This window comes from Asparagus officinalis, chromosome 7 (assembly GCF_001876935.1).
Source record: "Asparagus officinalis chromosome 7, Aspof.V1, whole genome shotgun sequence".
Taxonomy (NCBI): Eukaryota; Viridiplantae; Streptophyta; class Magnoliopsida; order Asparagales; family Asparagaceae; genus Asparagus; species Asparagus officinalis.
In genome coordinates this window covers 33,695-57,940 of record NC_033800.1, presented here as the reverse complement: position 1 = coordinate 57,940, position 24,246 = coordinate 33,695, and the positions used below count along the sequence as shown (strand labels likewise).

General features: G+C 35.4%; 1 long non-coding RNA gene and 1 pseudogene across 2 annotated transcripts; both read left to right on the top strand.

Annotated features, from left to right (window-relative positions):
• Positions 6,989–11,587, top strand: LOC109848432. 2 transcript variants are annotated; one of them, XR_002248790.1, is made up of 5 exons: positions 6,989–7,073; positions 9,925–10,032; positions 10,115–10,180; positions 10,878–11,046; positions 11,165–11,587. It is a non-coding gene; the product is annotated as an uncharacterized LOC109848432 (long non-coding RNA). The 2 variants fall into 2 exon arrangements; XR_002248789.1 differs by lacking the exon at positions 10,878–11,046.
• LOC109849283 overlaps positions 15,645–24,246 on the top strand; it is a 34,828-nt pseudogene continuing 26,226 nt past the window's right edge.

Genomic DNA, 24,246 nt, shown 5'->3' with positions numbered 1-24,246 from the left:
GCTCCTCAATGATAACACTTGCTTCGGGATTAGAAATAAATATTTCAATCACTATTTTTCAAAAGAATACAAAATAAATCCAATAACTCAAGAATTACCATGATTTGAGAATCTTGACCTGTCATGTCGCCATAGTTCACAGAGGCCTAAGACACAAACTCGTGTGACAGATGGTCGCCTGCAATGGCAGTCCGGCGATAGCAAGAAAGGTAAATGAGAAAGATATTTTTGGGCAATTACTGATGGATTTTTATTTCTATTAAATTGATCAGAAAACGTTTGATGGGATCAATGCAATTTAAATATCTTTAATGGAAGAATTATAAAATCATAATTTAATTACATTTAAGACTAACAAACCACTGACATCTTTGATAATACTGCATAAATATACTTTATAGACGTTTTTATTCAAAAAGAATAAGAACAACATTTAATTTTGCGAAGCAAACCTTCAAATGGTATCTTCTTTCTATGATATTCCTTCATCTACACCAAATTGAAGAAGAAGAAAATTAGTATAAATTGAAGAAGAAGAAAATTAGTATGAGAAAAGGCTAATAACTAGAAGAGAGAAAGAGGATGAGATAAGACTTTATATTTATTTTATGAACTGAATGATGTATTGGGTTCTTGAGATTTAAGTACGTCTATGTGCACCAAACCAAAGAAGCAGAAACACAGTAAGCATTTGAAAAGACTAATAATTTGAAGAGAGAAAGGAAGTGACATAATAATATATATATAATTCTAGAAATTTACCATAATATCATAATCTCTTCGACCCTAGGTGTCGGTAGAGTTCACAGTAGAGGTCTCAGAGTCAGACACCATCTTCAACATTCTCGACAGGGGAGAGGCAACAATGAAGGTCCGACGATGGCGAGAAAGATACACACATATATATGGTGATGATGAAATTTTTATATATAGTATAATGATAGGAAAAGAGGAGAACTTCAAAAGTTTTGATTGGATTAATGTCATTTAAGTGGGTTTGATGGAGTTATAAAATCATAAGTTAATTTAATTTTAATTCAACATGCAATAATGGAAATGTAACTTTTGTGTCTAACAACGGTTAGGGTATTCACTGTGAATGAAATCTCTAATGAATACTATGACTTTCCTTCTATAATGATAGGAAAAGAGGAGAACTTCAAAAGTTTTGATTGGATTAATGTCATTTAAGTGGGTTTGATGGAGTTATAAAATCATAAGTTAATTTAATTTTAATTCAACATGCAATAATGGAAATGTAACTTTTGTGTCTAACAACGGTTAGGGTATTCACTGTGAATGAAATCTCTAATGAATACTATGACTTTCCTTCTTAATGGACTAAATATTTGAGCCGGTGCTAGTGCTGCATTATAATAATAGTAAAGGAGGTTATGTGATGGGAAAGTTTTAAGGTTTTAGTTGGATGTCATTAAATAGATATAATGGTACAATTAAAAGAGGAGAATTTCAAAAGTTTTGATTGGATTAATGTCATTTAAGTAGGTTTGATGGAGTTCTAAAACCATAAGTTAATTTAGTTTTAATTTAACATGCAATAATGGAAATGTAACTCTTGTGTCTAACAACGGTTAGGGTATTCACTGTGAATGAAATCTCTAATGAATACTATGACTTTCCTTCTTAATGGACTAAATATTTGAGCCGGTGCTAGTGCTGCATTATAATAATAGTAAAGGAGGTTATGTGATGGGAAAGTTTTGAGGTTTTAGTTGGATGTCATTAAATAGATATAATAGTACAATTAAAAGAGGAGAATTTCAAAAGTTTTGATTGGATTAATGTCATTTAAGTAGGTTTGATGGAGTTCTAAAACCATAAGTTAATTTAGTTTTAATTTAACATGCAATAATGGAAATGTAACTCTTGTGTCTAACAACGGTTAGGGTATTCACTATGAATGAAATCTCTAATAAATACTATGACTTTCCTTCTTAATGGACTAAAAATTTGAGCCGGTGCTAGTGTTGCATTATAATAATAGTAAAGGAGATTATGTGATGGGAACGTTTTGAGGTTTTAGTTGGATGTTATTAAATAGATATAATGGTATAATTAAAGGGCTATCTCTTCATGTACGCTATGTAATTAAGCATGAAGTATTATGTATATGATTTCATGTATATATGTATGAGGGTGTATTTATTACATTTAGTTTTATTTAATTGAGGATTATGAAAGGGATTAGAAGGAGTATGATTTATGATGTATGTATGTGTTATGTATATGCATGCATGTGTTTTATGTATGCATGTATATATTTTAGAGGGTATTTTTGAAAGAAATGTTTTAACATACCAATACACTTTTATAATAGTATTAGATTATGTATGCATGTATATATTTTAGAGGGTATTTTCGGAAGAAATGTTTTAACATACCAATACACTTTTATAATAGTATTAGACTAATTGTAGGGAATGGTGATGTCAGGATCGATTCTAGTGATGTCTGTAAACATCAGATACTCTAATAAATTCAATGTGTATGTAGTTTTGATGATCATCATATCATATCTTATCATATCATACTTCATACTCTCTTTAAAAGCACGAGTTCGGATAAAACTTTCATTGGTCAACATTACCCTTTGCTATTTTAAATATTTTATTTAAATCTTAACCTATCATAACACAATTATATCATATCTTAACACCATGTGAATTACCTATAACTCAATAGTTTTTAAAAATAAGATTAATAAAATACATGAAATATTACAACAACAATAAAAAAACCCAAAAAGTTTCAAAAAAATTACACAAAGTACTCTCAAAAGTTTAAAATTACACAAAACACCCTCATGTATCAAAACTTAAAATAACAAACATAAAATCTAAAAACTAACAGCAACCCCCGAAGAATTTAAAATTTACAATTAACACCCTTATTATTTCAAAAATTGTAAAAACACCCTTAAAAGTTTAAATTACAAAAAAACCCTAAAATTATGAAATTTTAAAATCTTTATAGATGAATTCAAGGTATTACCATCAAGCTTTGAACATAGATCCCCCTTTTTTCACCATAAAAAGCTATTTGTCGCATCATTTATATGAATTATTGTAAAAGAACTAAAAAGTTTTAAAAATTGCATAAAACACCTTTAATAGTTCGAATTACACAAAACATTCTATTTTTTTTAAAACTTAAAACATAAAACATGAAATCTATAAATAAGTAGTATCCCCGTAAAACTTTAAATTTTTAAATTAACAACCTCAAAGTTTTAAAAATTATAGAAACACCCTCAAGAGTTTAAAATTACAAAAAACTACCCTACAATTTGATAAATGTATTGACAGATTAAAATTTAACATTACTGCCAAAATTAAAGTAACTGTATATAATTTTACTCATAAGTTGGAGTAACAAAAATACAGAAGTAGCATTAATTAAAAAAAGACTAAATCACTTAAAATTGATAATAACTTAGCATTAATTGATTATATTTTATAAACATTATTCGCTGATGTTAATAATATTCATAGGGTAAAAAAATACAAGGAGTTATGGAGAAATTGTTGAAAAGTTTAGAGATATTCTTCAAAAGGATCAATTTGTTTTCATTTCAAATGGAAAAGTGAAAGAAATAAACCAAAAATATGAAAATGTACATGAATCAATTGAATTGATATTAACAAGAGACATATCTATCAAAGAAGTGACAACTAATTTTCCCCTAGAGAGTATATTGAACAACTTTGTTTCAATCAAAGAAGCATTTTTTTACAGAAGATATAAGAAATATTAGTAAGTATTTATAAAATTTCATATTTTATTCTTCAAATACTAAAGGAATCATAAATTTATTCTAAAATTACATAAAGATCATCTTCTAATAGCAACTAATGTGAAGTCGTTGATCAACTATATTTAACTAGCCAGACAAGAGGAGGAAAATAACTATAATGAATAAAAGATATACGCATGATACTAACAAGCCATACAAAAAGGAAAAAAATCACTATAATTGATAAAAGGTATATGCATGATACTTACTTAACATAGCTTAAGAAGAAATTTTTTTAAAAATCAATACTTTTTCCTATACAGTGGCATAGTTCTACGTGTAACTCTATTTGGGAATATGACTACTTAAAAAAGATCAATTCTTTGAAGACACGATCAATGATAAACCCATAATAGCAATATTGGATTTCATGATCTCTAAATATAAAGGTAATATATTTCATTATTAAAATTCTTATTAAAGGACACTAAACATAAATTTCACCTTATATTTGTCTCAAACTTGTGGGGGAGATATGCATGTTATTATAAATTGCGTCAAATACATATATATCAACCCAAAGATACGTCTAACTAAAGAGATAAGAGAATGGTAAGTAAACTAAGCAGACATCTATATAACACAATAAATAAACAACTATACATTTTTAAGTTAGTATGCAAAGCTCATTCAGAATAAGCTACCAAGACAAAAACATTTCCATCAAGGCTTTTTATAAATGCAACATAAATTTAAATTAGTGATATTATGTAGAAATCACAACATTCAAAAGAGATATGATCTTAAAAATCTACTTTATAATTAACACAATTAAACCTAATTATAATTTCTCAATATACAGATACTCTATTTCACCTTTAAGGTAAAGATAACTACCACTTATAATAGATTAAGCCGTGGTTTTACGCATGCAAATGCTACAATAAGAAGATGGATATAGATGTTAATAACGAGTGTCCAAATGATACATGTCGCAGAATCGCCGATGACTTAGGATCAATGTTAAGTAATATCCCTTCTTCATGGAATAAACATATCAACCTCAAATTCTAGCATATATCTAAGGAAAACAAACAATGAAAAAAAAATACATGTATTTAGTTAAGATCATCATGAAAAATGACATGGACATTGCAAAAGGCAACACGGTTTGATGCAGTAGAAATTCTTATTAGATGCACAACACAAGAATTCATTACAGAGAAAAAAAAGATCAATCCTAACTTAAGTAATAAAAAAGACCAATCATTACTTAAGTAATAAATTAGGAACACAGAAAAACTATCATATATATGAAATTAACATTTGTTCTCATTGAAATAGAAAAATAATCAAAGTCTGCATTTCTATATGGTTGTGTTGATCAATGGAAAGGCATTCAAGTACTTTTGAAGTTAGATGAAAAGATAAAAGATGAACGAGTCCATAGAAAGATAATAGCATAAGAAATTCAGGTCTAGCTTGATCTCACAATCGACATAGATGATATACTACCCCAAAATTACCCTAGAGAAACATTAAATTGGAGAAGAATTACTTTTGGATCAATAAAAAATAAAACATAAAGAATAAAATACAATATTTTCTGAATATTTTATAGAATAACATAATTTTTTGAGTGAAATTAGGAATATTTGGAAGAGATTTTTATGATTTTTAGCATTAATATTTACTTTATAGTTTTTAATAAATTTTATCAATGATTTGGAATAAAATTCATATTTTAATGCCATTTTAGCCCACTTCTAATCAATCGCAGGGCTATTCGCTTTAAGTATTCATCTTGCTTTCATAACACTATTTTTTCAAGTGTTTTTTTTTGCTTTTGCAACACTATTCTTCTTTAGATAAAGCTTCATTTAATATCAGTTCAAATAACATGAATATTCAAATTGGCTACACATTAGTTTCGTGTAAATTCAATTATCAAGATGAAATTTTAAATTTGTTGTAGTCCATTCAAACAAACATTAAAGAAGATAAATAATCACAATTCTAAAATTTAGAGACATAAGTGAGCAAAAACTATCAAATTGAAATAGAAAAATAAATTTTAGTTGGGAAATAAATTAAAAATAAATAATTATGATAACCACGTGCAGTGCTCGTGTATAAAAAGTATTTCTCAAACGTCCTTCACTCCTCCCTCCCTCCCTCCCTCCTTCTCTCTCTCTCTCTCTCTCTCTCTCTCTCTCTCTCTCAGTTAAGTTGAAACTCATGAGAATAAATTATTGATCACATCATTCATGACATCTTGAAAGGTTGATCGAATCGATTGTTTTTTTGTGTTGCTCGTTTTCTTTTTCTAACTTAATTGGTTTTCTTCAATGGCGCTGAAATTGAACGTGTGCACGTAGAGGTGTGCAACGGTCGGTTCGGTTCGGTTTTTACCAAAATTTGAACTACCGAACCGAACCACCTATAATTCAAAACCGAACCGAACTGTTACAAGTAGGTTCGGTGCGGTTCGGTTCGGTTTGTTCGGTTCTAACTTCATCAAACTTCTTATCAAATAACAAACTGTATTAAAGAAAAAAAGATATCAACAAAGTAGGAGATTATGAAGCATTAAACACTGATATAATGATATTATTTTCAACTCATAATGATTCAGAAAATGAGTTTAGGGTTTGAGTCTTTGACTCTTTGGGGACGGATCAGGTAGGGTTTGAGATCAAAATGGGTAGTATTACACTATATTCGGTCGGTTCGGGTTGAAAAGTTTTCAAACCGACCCGAACCATCCTACTCATAAAACCGATTTTTCCGGGTCGGTTCGGGTCGGTTTGGTCGGTTTTTTCGGTTTGGACGGAACCATGCTCAGCCCTATGTGCACGTGTATTGTCGAACAATATTTTTTTTTTGCTCTTGTCCTACAAATCTATATCTATACTACTTCTAAAAGAGAAAACAAGTGTCAAAACTTTTGCATGACAATTTTACCCCTTCCAATATGCTTAATTATAACTTTATCCTATATTCCTATCTATTTATGGGTATTATATTATATTCTCAAATGAGATTATATTAATTAACTCAACAAAGTCTTGATCAGAACTTGACCCCACTTATTTCTATTTCTATCTTGAAAAAGCTTTAAAAGCTTAATTATAACCTGCCCTTTGATATGCCGCTCCAACCCCTGTTCCCCTCACCCTCTGCCTCTTCAAATTCGTTTCTCAACCGATGAGAAACCGAAGAACGCCCCTCCCTCAACCCCCCGCCCCCACCTGCCTCTCCTCTTACCTCAATTTCGTTCGTTTTTGAAACCCCTCAGTTTTTGCCTTTATTATTAACGGTAATAATTTCTTGGGCTTTACATTTCTTAACCGAAAATGAAAATTTTAGTTATTTGTGGTTGTATAAATACCGTAGTGTCTCAGTTTTGATGGAGTAAAGACAACGTTTATTTTCAATTGTAAGTTTTTGTTATTGGTTATTGGTTATTCCTATTATTGTTATCATTACTATTTCCTTGTTCTTATTTCTTACTCTCTGGTAGCTGTTTGATTGGTTGATTTGTTCATAACTTACCTTGTTCTTTGTATTGAATGATGATTGATGATGTCAGGAAGCTGAGGTTGAGAGGAGGAGTACAAAGCTATCAAGGCAAATTTTTTTTTTGTTATCTCTGTTATCTCGAGTTTTTTCTTACTATAATTGTTGAGAAAAGGAAGATTACATTTATAATTAATTTGATGATAGTCCTGCATGTTAAAATAAATGGTTCAGTTAACACAATTTTGCAATTGCAGAGATATTAAAGTTTTTGAGGGTATTTGTTTGTTGCCATGTTTTCTTTTGCAATTTCTTTTTAAGTAAAAATCAACTTAATGTCATGTTAAAATAATAATTTTTTTTGTTTTGTAATTGCAATTCAAGTTTCAATCTTTCGAACGTGTATCTATTATTTCAACATTGTAATATAGGATTATAGATTTACTGTATCTATTTAATCTCTTGCAAGGTCATAGTTATTTCTTATTGATATAGATTTATAAAGATATAGATTGTGACCATTTACATTTGATTTTCGGACATTCTAAGAATATTGCATATCTTAAAATTAAAATTTCCACCGTATCATGGTTGTTCTGTTAAGATCTTTTATAAGAACCGGAACATTAAATTTTTTTATATATGACATTATGGTTGTTCTGTTAAGATCTTGATCATTAAATAAATAGGTCCAAATTATATAGTTTGATTATCGAGATGCTTGATTTTTCAGAATGCTAATATTTACCATTCGATTGGATTTACACGTTTAGGATCTTAACTCCTAATTTTGAGATTAGATGAGAAAATGAGACTGTATTTCACATAAACTATGAACAAATTCACAAGAATATTTGTGAACCGTATTTGAATCTGTAATTGTGCATTACCAAATATGACATCCAAATGGTTGTATTTTCTTCAAAATGAGGATTTAGAAATCTTGGTTTGACAGTAGACTCCATTAAACATAATATACAGGCAAGTAACTATTCACATGTAAACGAGGTATAAATTTCTACAATGCTAAGTGAAAAAACAACCTGATAGTAAACCTCTAGGGTATTATATTGACTCAACTACATATGATGACTATGCATTAAAAGCTTAAAAGGAGAATTAGACTATAAGAATTAATGCCTTGATTAGCTAAGCATAATTCTGTCAGCAAATACTAAAAACAAATAATACCATTTTATAGAAGAGCCTCTAAACACTTGAAATGTCTTGGCTCCCATACACCTGGTATAGTTTTTTGCTCTTTCGTTGTTTTATTTTTATATGAAAACTTTTTACCAGGCTTTTTCACATGAATGGTTGATTTTGTCAGTACTAAACTTTGCGGTATGCTATAAAGTTTAAGAGAATTCATAGCTTGGTTAACAATAGCACGATAGATGTCATGAAACAAAAGCACAATAGATGGTTGAATGCACGCATGATGTTTATGTTGGAATGAGTGCATTAGAATTTTTTTTTGTCTATGAGTCCTCTTTTGCTCAAAGGTTCCACATTGACTCTTTTAATAAGTTACGCTTAAGATCCTTGCTAGATTATGATTTGCTCAAAGGTTCCTTGATTAACAATTTTTTTCACATCTGTATCAGAATTTGGTTCTCTTCACTCCATTAGACACTTCAATCATAATATTTTTATTTACTTAACAACTGTGTTATTTACTAAGTGATAAATAAAAAACTACAGTGATTCACGGAAGATGAGAGTGTTAGTTAAATTTAAAATGAACTATATGAAAGTGTTGCTGACGCTCACAAATAATTGCATATTATGAGACTAATTTGCTAGCATGATCCTTGCCTGCATGCTCATGTTCATAACCCAAGCTTGCCCTTTGTTATTCCTATTCATACAAGTTATAAGGCATAAAGACTTATCAATAACCTTTTGTTAGAAATCCTTGTATTGAATGCAATCTTTCAGTTAGAAATTTTTAATTGTCATTGAGTAATTGCCATATTAGAATGTAATTAGTTAAAAGTAACTAATATGAAAGAGTACCAATCATGAAAAAGGGTTTGCGGCAACCGATATGATCTCTAAAGTGTAAACACTTATAACTATATTAATAATTTCTTTTGTGCTTTCATAACAGATGTTGAAACGCACAGCACGCAAATCAGTTCCCAAACCATATGAGTTTAAAACTTTTACTAATTCCATTGCAAGAATGAATCTATCGCCTTTAACTGACGGGGGATTTATAGGTATAGCACACTATCGTGTGGAAATAACATCCTTACTCAATCGTTCTGCGGCAATAGGTTTCTCCCTGTTCCGGATGATACATCCAGATGATCGTACAGCGGAGCGTAGGCATATCAGCCTAATCCGAAAAACCCCGATCATCTTCGAGTATTGGTACATCCGCGGTCTCATTGCAAGAAAACACTCGACTATATGATTAACTCTAGAATTGCACAACTAAATTAAATAATTAACCTTAAAAAGGTATTAAGGACATAATTTAAGCTCAAGACTGATTTAAGTATGATACTTTGATTGTAGTGTGATGCTGTGATGCTTTTTTGTTCTTTGTTCTTCATCATATTATTGAAATTTATCTTATTTATGCATAGTTTAGTCAGTTTTGTACAATTTGATGATTGTGAATGGCCTGATTGTTACTGCAGATGGTCATTGAGATCAAGTATGACGATGATGAATATGCACAAGCGTTTGCCATCAAGGTCACCAAGTAGCTGCTCTCTGTTGAAGCGAGAGTCCTTCCTCTACCAATGGTAGTTATTTGATCTGCAATTGCTTTGTTGAATGTCAAGGTGAAAATATTAAATTGTCATTTTTTTTCATGTACACCTCAAGTACCATGATTCTGGAAAATAGAAGACATGCAGTCCAAGAGTGGGCGCGTGGAATATGATCAATAAGGTAAAATTCTCCTTATTATTTAGAACCAGTGAAAATTGTTCTTTTGTTTCGGGGATTGTTAATAATTGTAGATGACTTCCTTGCTTTTTTAAGTACCAGGTGAAAGTCATTTTTTGGTTAATATAGATGGTTATTATTTGTATATTAAAGTCCATTCTTCTATCATGAAAATATTAATTTCTAGCATTTAAATTCTTTTTCCATTATTTGTATATTAAAGTCCATTCTTCTATCATGAAAATATTAATTTCTAGCATTTAAATTCTTTTTCCAGTATATCAACACAGAATATGTTTCTTCTATCATGAAAATATTAATTTCTAGCATTTAAATTCTTTTTCCAGTATATCAACACAGAATATGTTTCTTTGTAGCGTACGTAAGCTTTTGATTTTTTTTAATGATTCTATCATATAAAGAATCTCTTTAGCCATCCTACCTTTTACTTCTTCAACCTTTCCTCTTCTTGCACACAATGTGAAAGAACTAATACGGCTAAACAGGTTTTATTGATGTTCTCGTCTCTAATCCTTGGCTTCAAAGCCAATTCACCCAAGTGGAGCTAATGAGCTTCAATTCTAAATTAAGTTATTGAAAGGAAAAAAAAATTCTTCTTTCATTAGATTCAATATCAAAGTTTGTGCACCTAGGTTTGGAACTTCGTTCTTCACTCTTCTAATTAGGTGTAATTTGTCAGTTCCTCTCTACAAAGGGTGAAACAGGACAAATCACAGTAAAAAATGCCGCCTCTAATGGCAAAGTTGAAGGGTCTTAATAATGTGCTCACTGAGAAAGATATCTCCACAATCCTAGCCGAGTCAAATCCTAACACAAGCAAGAAGATAGATTTAGAGTCATTTCTTCGGGTATTCTTCTTTTTCCTTTATCCCTGTGATAGTTTTCAACAATGTCCTATTGAAATACTATTTCTTATCATTGGATTATAAATTAGATTTGAAAAAGTGGAAATGTTGAAATCTACAGGCCTATTTTGAATCTTCAATCTCATTCAACAGAAAAAGTGGGCGGTAAAAAGAATACTACATCTTTCTTGAAGGTCACAACAACGACGCTTCTCCATACTATTAGTCAATCTGAGAAAGCATCTTATGTGGCACTTATTAACAACCATCTTGGAGAGGATCGATTCTTGAAAAAGTACTTGCCATTAGATCCATATAGAAACGGGCTATTTGACCTTGCTAAGGATGGAGTGCTCTTATGATAAGTTGTTTGTTGTCTTGCTGAACTCTCTCTCTCTCTCTCTCTCTGTGCTGTTGTCAATTTCCATATTGTCGTCTTTTTATTTGTATGATTCTTTCCTTTTGATGGTTGGGAATTTATTTTCCAATTTTAATTGCCAATTTGCCAATTTCAGTAGGAAAAGAGAAATTATAGATTTTTTTATGTAGAATTAGATTCTCGCATCGGTCTCAATAACTTTTTGTGCCGTTTCTTAAATTTTGCTTAGTAAATTGATAAATTAATAAATGTGATTGTTCCATGAACAATAGACGAGAGGGCTATCAACACAAAACACGAGCTGAAGCCATGGGGGAGGAATGAGAATCACGCTCTTTGTTTGAACTATGCGAAGGCTATTGGGTGCACTGTTGTCAATATTGTGGTTTCTTTAAATTTCATGGATTTGATCAGTTGGAAAATGTGAATACAGGTATCACCCCTATGTTTCAAATACTATGGCTTATTGGATGGGAGCTATGTAGCACGGACACGGATCCGACACGGCCATCCGACACGCTGACACGAGGCAAATCCTAAAAAATACATAGGATACGTGTGTTCGACACGTGTGTCCGACACAGACACGACACGACACGGCTTCATGTTATGCGTGTCCGTGCTTCATAGGATGGGAGGATGAAGGGTTAAAACATTTTTCTTGCAATGATAAAGGGTGTGAGTGATTATTGTGGATGTTCAACCAAATTACAAATAAATGTGAGTGATATTAAACATTTCAATTGAAACAAAAGTTTCAGTTCTCTCTCTGAAACATGAATAAAATACTTGATTACTGTTTCCAATTTAATTTACAAATTTTCAAACAAAACAATCGATCAATATTAGAAGCTCTTGTTCACAATTCTGTAACCTCTTGAACCTGTGTGAATCAAAGAAACCTTTTTTCCCCTATTCAACTCTAAACCTTAACATTTTTAAAAATGCAACAACTTGGTAACGTAATTTTTATTATTGCAGCTGGTCGGGTTGACTCTGGGGTTTGTCAATATCAGTGATCTATTTTTTTTCTATTAGGTGGTATAATAAGGCCCTAATTTTTGTTATATCCATGAGTTTCTATTAGGTGGTATAATAGGGCCCTAATTTTGGTTATATCCATGTGCTGGTAAAAGATCAGGATGTTGTCTTCTGCTAAAATAAATCATCAAGTGAGAGAATTATGAAATTTTAACCATACTGGTCAAAGAGAAAACATGTGGAAGATAACGAATAGATTTTATGATTCAACACTGAAAGAAATTTGAACGTGATATCACCTTCACATATATTGTTGGAAATTAACTTCCACTGAATGTTTTTCCTCATGAGTATCCAAGGCAAGATAACTCATTAAAAAAATTCAAAACCAACCACTATTCTATGAGTTTGAAGAAAGCTTTGTGAGAAAGCTTTGCGTCATAGCATGCACCTCTATTATCTTCGGCTCAAATTTCAAGTTCCAAAATCCAGGCGTGTAAGATTTAAATTGATGATTTCAATTTGTCTATGATATCATGTCCTGATGAAAAAATTGTGAAACCTGAAATTTCTATGCACATGAAAATTTATTTAGTGGATGATTGTTTAAAACTGCAAGCAATGTGTAGTTAGCATATGTTCTATGTGAATAATGTATCTAATAAATAATTATAAAATTGGTGAGTGAAAAATCACTTGACCTTTAAATATTTAAACTCTTGTAGTTTCATAATATGCATCACGTGCAACGCACGTATGACATACTAGTAATTACTAAATATGAATTTAAGAAAGAAAGAAGAGAGAAATGCACGAAGACGTAACAGCATCCATCCATCATTTTGGTAATGTATAAATACACGTACGAGGAGGTCACCTGTGTATCAAGACTCACTTGAGAATTCCACGTACCCCAACAAATCAGCTTCATATTCGTTTGAAATTCATCTAAATCTAATATTTGATCTACCTTTGATAATTTCTATTTATATACGAATAAAGTATGCACCATCAAAAATTTTTATTTTATTTTATTTTGCACAAATGTGCTATTTCTTTTTAGGGAAAAATGCTTCCAGCCCCCAAATTCGTAACAAGTATGCTTCCCCCTCCCAAGACTTTTTCAACGCTCTAAAAAACCCCAAATTCGTAATAACTATGCTCTGAGCCCCCAAAACACAAAGCCCAAGAATTTTACACAGGTAAAGACTATAATACCCATTCTCTCTCTCTAATATTATATTCGTAATAACCATATAATCCCTCCTCTCTCCCTCCTCCTTCCCCCACCATTTTTGCCCTAGCCCCCTCCGTCCCTTCTGCAACCCTCGTGGCGGCCGAAGCTCCTCTCCGGTCTCACGCCTCGACCCCTCGCCTCTGCTCGCTGAGATCCTCCGTGTCCACCGCTGATCCCAGCGCGGCGTCTGCTCGACCCCTCGGCCTTTGCTCGCCGAGAATATTTCATGAAGCTCAGAACCTCAACCTTAACCTGTCCCTGCAGTCTGGGCCTCGTCCCGAGCACGCACGAGTTTTCTCGTGTAACTATTGCAGACAGACTTTTTACAGCACCCAAGCTCTTGGAGGACACCAGAATGCACACAAGCTGGAGCGCAACCTAGCGAAGAAGAGCAGAGAGATGGCTAATGATTGAATTGATCTCGTAATGACACGTGCGAACTTGATGTTTCTTTGTAGCTTCTGAAGCTAATGCATCTAGATTTACTAGCAACAGAGTTTCTTCCTGTCACATGTTTTCTTTTTGGGATCTTTTTCTTTTTTTATTTTCCCCCTTCAAAATAAGTTTTCCTGTTCGAAAAAGAATGCCTCTTCTCTCTTGCATTAACGGTATTTTCTTTCTTCACGTTTAATATACATGTACCCAATGATAGTTATCTTTTCTATTTGCAGATAAGGTTACGGTTGTTAAGGTTACGGGTTGTTAAGATTACGGGTTGCTTGTTAAGGTTACGTGTTGCTTGTTAAGGTTACGGTTTGCTTGTTAAGGTTATGCGTTGATTGTGAAGATTAAGCTTAACAACCAACCCGTAACCTTAACAACCAACCCGTAACCTTAACAATCAACGCGATCTAGCTCACTCCCACTACCTAAAACAAATGTATGCATCATCGTCTTCTTCCTCTACCCTGTCAACGGTCTCAAAACCATGGCAGTCCACCTCCTCAGTGAGTGTTGAGTGGTAAAATGAAAGTAATCATACATTGCACAGTTTTATGTGGTGCTGTAAGCATGAATTTTCTGAAGAAAAGTATAGAATTGTTACTGCTTTTTATTTTATGAAGTTATGAATTATTATAGTAGAAGTACAAAAAATTAAAGCTTTTTTTTTTCTATTTCCTTCCTTTTTTTTATTTTTATGAAGGTTTTACGAGTTGCTTGTGAAGGTTACGGGTTTGCTTGTTAAGGTTACACGTTGGTTGTGAATGTTACGCGTTGATTGTTAAGGTTACGGGTTGGTTGTTAAGGTTACGGGTTGGTTGTTAAGCTTAATCTTCACAATCAACGCATAACCTTAACAAGCAAACCGTAACCTTAACAAGCAACACGTAACCTTAACAAGCAACCCGTAATCTTAACAACCCGTAACCTTAACAACCGTAACCTTATCTGCAAATAGAAAAGATAACTATCATTGGGTACATGTATATTAAACGTGAAGAAAGAAAATACCGTTGATGCAAGAGAGAAGAGGCATTCTTTTTCGAACAGGAAAACTTATTTTGAAGGGGGAAAATAAAAAAAGAAAAAGATCCCAAAAAGAAAACATGTGACAGGAAGAAACTCTGTTGCTAGTAAATCTAGATGCATTAGTTTCAGAAGCTACAAAGCAACATCAAGTTCGCACGTGTCATTACGAGATCAATTCAATCATTAGCCATCTCTCTGCTCTTCTTCGCTAGGTTGCGCTCCAGCTTGTGTGCATTCTGGTGTCCTCCAAGAGCTTGGGCGCTGTAAAAAGTCCGTCGGCAATAGTTACACGAGAAAACTCGTGCGTGCTCGGGACGAGGCCCAGACTGCAGGGACAGGTTAAGGTTGAGGTTCTGAGCTTCATGAAATATTCTCGGCGAGCAAAGGCCGAGGGGTCGAGCAGACGCCGCGCTGGGATCAGCGGTGGACACGGAGGATCTCAGCGAGCAGAGGCGAGGGGTCGAGGCGTGAGACCGGAGAGGAGCTTCGGCCACCACAAGGATTGCAGAAGGGACGGAGGGAGCTAGGGCAAAAATGGTGGGGGAAGGAGGAGGGAGAGAGGAGAGATTGTATGGTTATTACGAATATAATATTAGAGAGAGAGAATGGGTATTATAGTCTTTACCTGTGTAAAATTCTTGGGCTTTGTGTTTTGGGGGCTCAGAGCATAGTTATTACGAATTTGGGGGTTTTTAGAGCGTTGAAAAAGTCTTGGGAGGGGGAAGCATATTTGTTACGAATTTGGGGGCTGAAAGCATTTTTCCCTTCTTTTTATTTTGCATTATATATGTGTAGAAAGGCAAGTAGGTAGCATTTTCTAGATTATTATATTGTTGGGGAAAAGTAAGTAAGTTCTAAAGTGAATTTAGCTGTAAAATTTATGCATCTTATAAATCTTTTCAGTATCCAAACTTTATGCCATTCTACTTTTAGTTTAAAGGATTAAAGTAGTTAAAAAAAAATTCATGTGCATTTCCTGAGTAGTGTAAAATAAAATAAATAGACAAAAAAAAAGGAAGACGTGAGGTTTGGACTGGGTGGGGAAGCAGTCAAAGCTCGATTCATCTCGTTCACCAGCTCCTCGGAGGCTGGGGACCTCCGCGATCCGGGTGAGACGAGGAGTCTTATCTTAATTAACTAACTAATTAAGTAATTAATTAATCAAGGTTTAATGAATGAATTTGGTGTTTTGTTAATTGATAGATGGACGGGCAGATGGCAAACCCCCATCCTCCGACCCGATTCCAATCTTTTTCGTTTGCTTACTATAATAATAAGAGTGGTGTTAGGGGCACACCACCCACCACAACCCCAACCACACTCCCCCTTCTCATTACTACAGTAAACCGGGCCCCACATGGGATTTTAAATTTATGTGGGGCCCGGTTTACTGTAGTTGGGGTTGTGGTGGGTGGTGTGCTTCTAACATTATTTTAATAATAATAATAATAATCAAGAATCCACCTCTCTCTCTCTCTCCATCCTAATCTTACAAATTTTTGGATTATTATTATATTGATTAAATTCTCAAAATAATGGTTGATCGCATAAATTTGTCCTTTTACTACTCTCATCTCTCGCTGCTGCAATCTAATTATTATTATTAAATTCAATTCAGTTCGATTCCCTCGAGGGAGGGAGAAATAATAAACACGTATATAAGCTCGTATTTCTTCTTCAATTGCACATTCCTCCTCCTCCGCTGAACACCCCCAATCATCCTCACCCTTTTTGGATTATGGAAACCCTAGCTACCTCCTCCTCCTCCTCTCGTCTTCTCCTTTATGGAAATAATTCTCCACCCTCCTCCTCCACAACGCCGAACGCCGCCATCTTAATTGTTTAAACCCTAGCAGCAACCACCACCGTAGCCTCTGCTGCTCTCTTTCTTCATCTTCTTCCTCTTCTCTGCCACCCTTCAAATGCTCCTCCTCCTCCACAACTGCCGCCGCCGCCGCCGCTGCAGTATCCGTCCTAGGTACCTACTTACTCTGTCAGGGATCGGAGCATCAGGAATTGAAGCAGCTGACATGTTGGGTGAGATGGAGTTAGGTGTACAGGGAGCTGGAAGAGATGAATGACAAGTGCTTTGAGAACCAGGCTTACAGGGGATTGTTTTGCAAAATTTTGAAGTCCAGGGTACTTATAATAAATGTCCAAAGTCTGTTAAGTTTGTTACAACAGATGTCCAAAGTCTGTTAAGTTTGTTACAAACAGTTAAAGTTGTTTTGTGAGTTGTAAGCCTGTTCACGTTTTTGTGCACGTTTCCTTTTCTGACTGTTTGAGCATCAGTATAAAAGAGGGAAATGTAATCAGAGAAAGATAATAAGAAAAAACTTTGATTTCTCTTCTTCAATTCAATCTCATCTTTCTCTCTTCTATCTCAATTTCTTTTCACTCTCTATTCTCAAGACTTGCAGTTTCTGCCATGGCCAGAAATAGCAATTTGCGATCCAACTGAGGCTCTCGAGCCTCACAATTGGTATCAGAGCAGGTTGAGGCTGAAGCAGGCGCTAAAGAATTCATGGGGAATCACGATGGAGCTTCAGCAGACGAGGGAATGCAACTGGGAGTTCAATTGGAAGAAAACATTTCCAGTCGGAGGTTCTTCAACCAAATGAATCGCATGGAGGAGACCCTCAACCAACAAGGACTCATCAATCAAACAGTGATGGCAAGATTGCAAGAATTAGGTTCTCAATTGCAAGAACTCAAGAGAGGACTCATCAATCAAACAGTGATGGCAAGATTGCAAGAATTAGGTTCTCAATTGCAAGAACTCAAGAGCACCAAGGATCAGGCAACTCTGAGTTCATTAAACAATGGCGTGAGAATCAATCAAGGAATCTTAGGGGCAGGGTCCAGAGATGAACGTGGGATTCCTGGATTAGGCAATAATAATCAGATTCATGAGAATAATCCTCAAACACAGAGGAGGATTGATTTGTCTGGTGAATGTCCCCCAACTCCTAGCCAAAATCATGGTAATTTCTTGAACCACAAGAATTCCTTTTTTAGTAATCAGAAATTAGTTCAACCGAAATCTCTGAGACTAGATTTTCCATCTTTCTCTGGTTCTGAGAATGTGATCTCTTGGTTGGAACAAATTGAGCAAATATTTGATTACTATGATATCAAAGAGGATGAGTGGGTTAAGGTCTGTTCTTTTTATCTAAGGGATGAGGCCCTACAGTGGTTTAGATGGTTTACAAAAAATCTTGACTACTATAATCACTGGAAGGTCTTTAAAGAAGAGATCATTACCAGGTTTGGGCCTAGTGAGCTCCTCAGACCATATGACACATTTTCAACTATGAAGCAAACATCTACTATGAGGGAATATTTGGGGAAATTTGAGCAAACTTTAAGTCTGTTAGATGATCAACCCTCAAAACGTCACATATTGGAAAAATTTATAGGGGGTTTGAAGGATGAGTTGAGGTATGAGGTCGCTGCTGCGAGACCCTCATCTCTGAAAGGAGCAGTATCCTTGGCCAAGTTATTTGAGGATAAACAAAAAAATGAGAAGAAAGTTAGAGGTAATTGGAATGTCTTTAATCAAGGAAGTCCTTCAACTCGTACATCTATCGAGACTCCTGTTCAAGAAAGACTGAAATCAAGTCCACAAGTCAGAAAGCTCACTCCTGAAGAAATTCAAAGAAGAAGAAGTCAGAATATCTGCTTCACTTGCGACGAAAAAATGGCATAGGGGACACCAGTGCAAGGATAAGCGCTTGTTCATATTGGAGGGCATCATGACAGGAGTTACGGAGGAAGATGTCAATGACTCCTTAGAAGAGGAAGCTGGACATGTAGCAGTTGAATTGGCTGAAAGCTTAGTGAGAGGGGCTCCATCTATCTCTGTGCAGGCTCTTAGTGGAATAACAGCTTCCCATACCATTAGAATAGTGGGTTATTATAAAAATCAAGCCATTAGCATCTTGATAGACTCTGGCTCCACCCATAATTTTATCAATTCCAAATTAGTCAAGAAACTGGGCCTGACAGTGACAGAGTATAGTAACTTTGATGTCTTGGTAGCCAGTGGAGAGGTAATCAAGGGAGCTGGGGTATGCCAAGAAGTTTCACTTGATTGTCAAGGGGTAAATATACAGGTCAATTTGTTAGTAATGCCTATGGGAGGCAGTCAGATTGTATTGGGTGCAGATTGGATGAAGACTTTAGAGGACATCACATTGAATTTCCAAAAATTACAAGTGACATTCTTAAGTGATGGAATCAAAAGAACCTTGCAGGGGGAAATTCCAGGAGAAATGCAATTAGTCAATGAGAAAAGCATTGCCAAATCAGTTAGAGAACAGGGACAAGGGTTCCTGATTCAATTGTGTAGTGTAAGTCTGCAGGAATCAAAATGGGAGGGCTTCAGTGAAGAATTACCTGAAGACATGCATCAGTTGATTCAAGAATTTGATGTGATTTTCCAGGAATTGCCACACCTTCCTCCTGCCAGAGAAATAGACCATCGAATTCCACTTGAGCCTGGAACAAAGCCAGTATGTATCAGACCTTACAGACATGCACACTTTCTGAAGGAAGAAATTGAAAAGCAAATTGAAGAGATGTTAAAAAGGGGAATCATTAGACCCAGTCATAGTCCCTTTTCTTCACCCGTAGTCATGGTTAAAAAATCAGATGGGAGCTGGAGATTGTGTATAGATTACAGAACTTTGAACAAAGCCACTGTTAAAGATAAATTCCCTATACCTGTCATAGATGAGCTTATTGATGAGCTCCATGGGACACGGTTTTTCACCAAGTTAGATTTGAAATCTGGTTATCACCAGATTAGAATGTATGAACCTGATATTCAGAAAACTGCATTTAGAACTCATAGTGGACACTTTGAATTCTTGGTGATGCCATTTGGTCTTACGAATGCTCCTTCAACATTTCAGGCTCTCATGAATACCCTCTTTAAAAGTTTACTCAGGAGGTCTGTTTTGGTCTTTTTTGATGATATTCTGGTCTATAGTAAAGGGTGGCAAGATCATCTAGTGCATTTGAAGCAAGTTTTCCAGATTATGAAGGACCACAAATTAGTTGCAAAGCTGTCCAAATGCAGCTTTGGACAGAAACAAGTTAAATATCTTGGGCATGTTGTGTCACAAGAGGGGGTTAGTGTAGACCCCAATAAAATTCAAGCTGTAGTGGAGTGGCCTATTCCCAGATCACTCAAGGCATTGCGAGGGTTCCTAGGTCTGGCTGGATATTATAGGAAATTTATCAAAAATTTTGGAACAATAGCCCAGCCTTTAACACATCTTTTAAAGAAGGGTCAGTTTGGTTGGAATTCAGGTGCAGAGGTTGCTTTTAAAACCCTGAAGGAAGCATTAACAAATTCTCCAGTCTTAGCTATGCCTGACTTCACTTTACCATTTGTGATTGAGTGTGATGCATCTGGTACGGGAGTTGGGGCTGTGTTGATGCAGAGGGGAAGGCCAATAGCATACTTCAGTTTTGCCCTAAAAGGAAATAATACTACCCTGTCTACTTATGAGAAGGAATTGTTAGCTATAATACTCTCCACTAGAAGGTGGCAGCAATATTTACTTGGTAGAAGTTTTGTTATAAGGACTGACCACCAGAGCCTCAAATATATTCTTGAGCAAAGAATTTAGGCAGGAGTCCAGAATAAATGGCTTGCTAAACTACATGGATATGACTATGTGGTAGAATACAAACCAGGGAGAATGAATAATGCTGCAGATAGTTTATCCAGAATTCATGAAGAAGAAGTAGAACTTTCAGCCATTTCTATGGTCAATAATGACTGGTTGAAGGAGATCAGGACTTTATGCACTGAAGATGCTTTCTATAAAGAACTTGATGAGAAGCTACAGCAAGGGCAAGTGAGCACTGATGCTTTCTATAAAGAACTTGATGAGAAGCTACAGCAAGGGCAAGTGAGCACTGAGGAGTATTCCAGAAAAGAAGGCATCTATTACTATAAAGGCAAAGGGCAAGTGAGCACTGAGGAGTATTCCAGAAAAGAAGGCATCTATTACTATAAAGGCAGGATTTTACTTAGTCCTCTTGCACATGAATTGAAGACTGCATTATTGGAGGAACATCATAATAGTCCTACTGCAGGTCATTCTGGTATTACTAGAACATTACACAGATTGAGGAAGTCTTTTTACTGGGCAGGAATGAAAAAAGATGTCCAAAAACATGTACAATCTTGTGATACCTGCCAAAGAGCTAAGGGAGAAAATGTGACATCTCCAGGCCTCCTACAACCATTGCCTATTCCAGAGTATATCTGGGAAGATTTGTCCATGGATTTTATCACAAATCTACCAAAGAGTGGGAATCAATCTGTGCTGTTTGTTGTGGTTGACAGGTTATCAAAGTATGCACATTTCTTTGCCTTAGCACACCCCTACAATGCTCAAATTGTTGCTCAGGTGTTCTTTGATGGAGTGTTTAAACTCCATGGAATGCCAAAATCCATAGTTAGTGACAGGGACCCCTTGTTTACTAGCTCATTTTGGAAGGAACTCTTCAAATTGCAGGGGAGTCAGCTTAAGTTCAGCTCAGCATATCATCCACAGACTGATGGACAAACTGAGATAGTCAATAAAAATCTGGAGTGTTATCTGAGGTGTTTTTGCTGTCACAAGCCAAGGGAATGGAGTAAATGGTTGTCACTGGCTGAGTTTTGGTATAATACTACATGGAAGGTTTCAACAAATACTACACCTTTTGAAGCAGTTTATGGCCGACCTCCTCCATCATTACTCTCATATATTCCCAAGAGTTGTAAAGTGGAGTCTGTAGATTCAGTTCTCTTCTCCAGAGATATCACCTTACAGTTTCTTAAGGACAGCTTAAAGAAAGCAGTAGAACATATGAAGAGATTTGCTGATAAGCATAGGAGTCCCAGAAATTTTGATGTTGGAGAATGGGTATTTCTTAAGCTTCAGCCCTATAGACAATTGAGTGTTTCTTCCTACAAAACTCACAAGCTTTCCCCAAAATTCTATGGGCCTTACCAGATCTTAGAAAAAATTGGTGAGGTTGCCTACAAGCTACAGCTTCCTACTCAGGCACAGATTCATCCTGTGTTTCATGTCTCCCAACTTAAGAAACGAATAGGAGCTGATATTACAATTCAAAGTGATCTTCCCAGCTATGTTGCTGAGCTGGTTGATGAACCTGAAAAGATATTGGACAGGAGATCTATAATTCAAGGGAGGAAGTTGGTATCTCAGGTTTTAGTCAAGTGGAAGCAACGTTCTTCCTTAGATTCTACTTGGGAACCTTATTGGGATCTTGTCAAGCGATTCCCTGCTTTTGACCTTACGTTCTTCCTTAGATTCTACTTGGGAACCTTATTGGGATCTTGTCAAGCGATTCCCTGCTTTTGACCTTGAGACAAGGTCCAATTTAAGGGGAGGGGAATTATTGGGATCTTGTCAAGCGATTCCCTGCTTTTGACCTTGAGACAAGGTCCAATTTAAGGGGAGGGGAATTGTCAGGGATCGGAGCATCAGGAATTGAAGCAGCTGACATGTTGGGTGAGATGGAGTTAGGTGTACAGGGAGCTGGAAGAGATGAACGACAAGTGCTTTGAGAACCAGGCTTACAGGGGACTGTTTTGCAAAACTTTGAAGTCCAGGGTACTTGTAATAAATGTCCAAAGTCTGTTAAGTTTGTTACAACAGATGTCCAAAGTCTGTTAAGTTTGTTACAAACAGTTAAAGTTGTTTTGTGAGTTGTAAGCCTGTACACGTTTTTGTGCACGTTTCCTTTTTCTGACTGTTTGAGCATCAGTATAAAAGAGGGAAATGTAATCAGAGAAAGATAATAAGAAAAAACTTTGATTTCTCTTCTTCAATTCAATCTCATCTTTCTCTCTTCTATCTCAATTTCTTTTCACTCTCTATTCTCAAGACTTGCAGTTTCTGCCATGGCCAGAAACTGCAATTTGCGATCCAACCGAGGCTCTCGAGCCTCACATACTCATAAACCATTACCCCCGGCCCTGATCGATCGATACATCCATCCGTCCGTCCGTCCACCCACCGTTTGATTAAACGAATTCTTTCTTGTGTTTTTTATGTGTTAAAGTTTTGTAGGGGAAAAAGATGGTGAGAAAGCCAGCTTCTTTGAGGCGTCCAAGATCGGCGACAACCTAGTGCCCCTCTACCTCTGTATCTTCTCCGATCATCTAACCCCAGTGCTGGCCTACCGATGCCTTGTCAGCGAGGATGACCGCGATGCTCCAAGCTTCCTCTTCGAGTCTGTTGAGCAGGCAGGCCTCTCATGAAACCAATGTCGTAAGGTTCCTCCTTAATTTCATTCTTATTCCTATTCCTTCTCTTCTTTCTTCGCTTCCATCAACCAATAAACTAATAAATAGATGATCAGGAACTCTGCTTATCAAATCACAGGGTAGGTACATCTTTGTTGGGGGGCACAGCCAGCAATGGAGGTTGTGACGAAGGAGAATCTGGTCTCCATCGTGGACCACGAACAAGGCCACAGGACCGAGAAGCTTGTTGAGGATCCTATGCAAATCCCACGCACTATATATCACTCAAGGATGGAGCCCACGGTTCCTCCATGAACTTCCTCATGATGTCTTCTCTGGTACCTACCCCCACCCACCCCTCCTAAACTCCCCTTCCAATTTTCCTGTCAAATATTTAGTGTGCTTCTACTATCGATCATTGGCTTTTTCTTGCGTTATTATGTCTTATACCGTGAGGTGAGTGAATTATTTGATTCGCCCTAACGCTTCATTCAGTCATATCTACTAACATTTATCCACTAATCGTTACTTAACTGCGAGCTTTATCAGCAACGGAACTACTCTTATAATTGTACGTGGAAGCACGCGGGCTCACATTTGTCTTGTTAATCTTTGACAGCCTTCAGACAGCTATAGAAAACCACTCCATTGTTTATACTGGCAATGCAAATTCCCATTTTATTACTGAAATCAATGCTTGGTGGCACACACCTTTGTGCTAATGTCAAGTGTATCACATATTTACATTGGTTATGCGTGCTAGTTTTCCAATCTTGTGCAATTTGAATTCATCATCAAGGTCAGGTGGTTTACCTAAGACCACACCATCCTAATTTTTCTACCGTGTAATGGAAGTGG